This window comes from Grammomys surdaster, unplaced genomic scaffold, assembly GCF_004785775.1.
Source record: "Grammomys surdaster isolate TR1022 unplaced genomic scaffold, NIH_TR_1.0 362, whole genome shotgun sequence".
Lineage (NCBI taxonomy): Eukaryota > Metazoa > Chordata > Mammalia > Rodentia > Muridae > Grammomys > Grammomys surdaster.
In genome coordinates, this window is record NW_021604781.1 from 400,521 (window position 1) to 400,733 (window position 213).

Genomic DNA, 213 nt, shown 5'->3' on the forward strand with positions numbered 1-213 from the left:
CTACACATCACATGACACACACTATACATCACACCACACATACACACTACATCATACCACACACATACAATACACCGTACAACACACATGTCACACACATACTACCTATCACACCACACACACACTACACTGTACAACACACATCTCACACACACCTCACACATCACACATGCATACATACACTATACATCACATCACACACACACACACAAA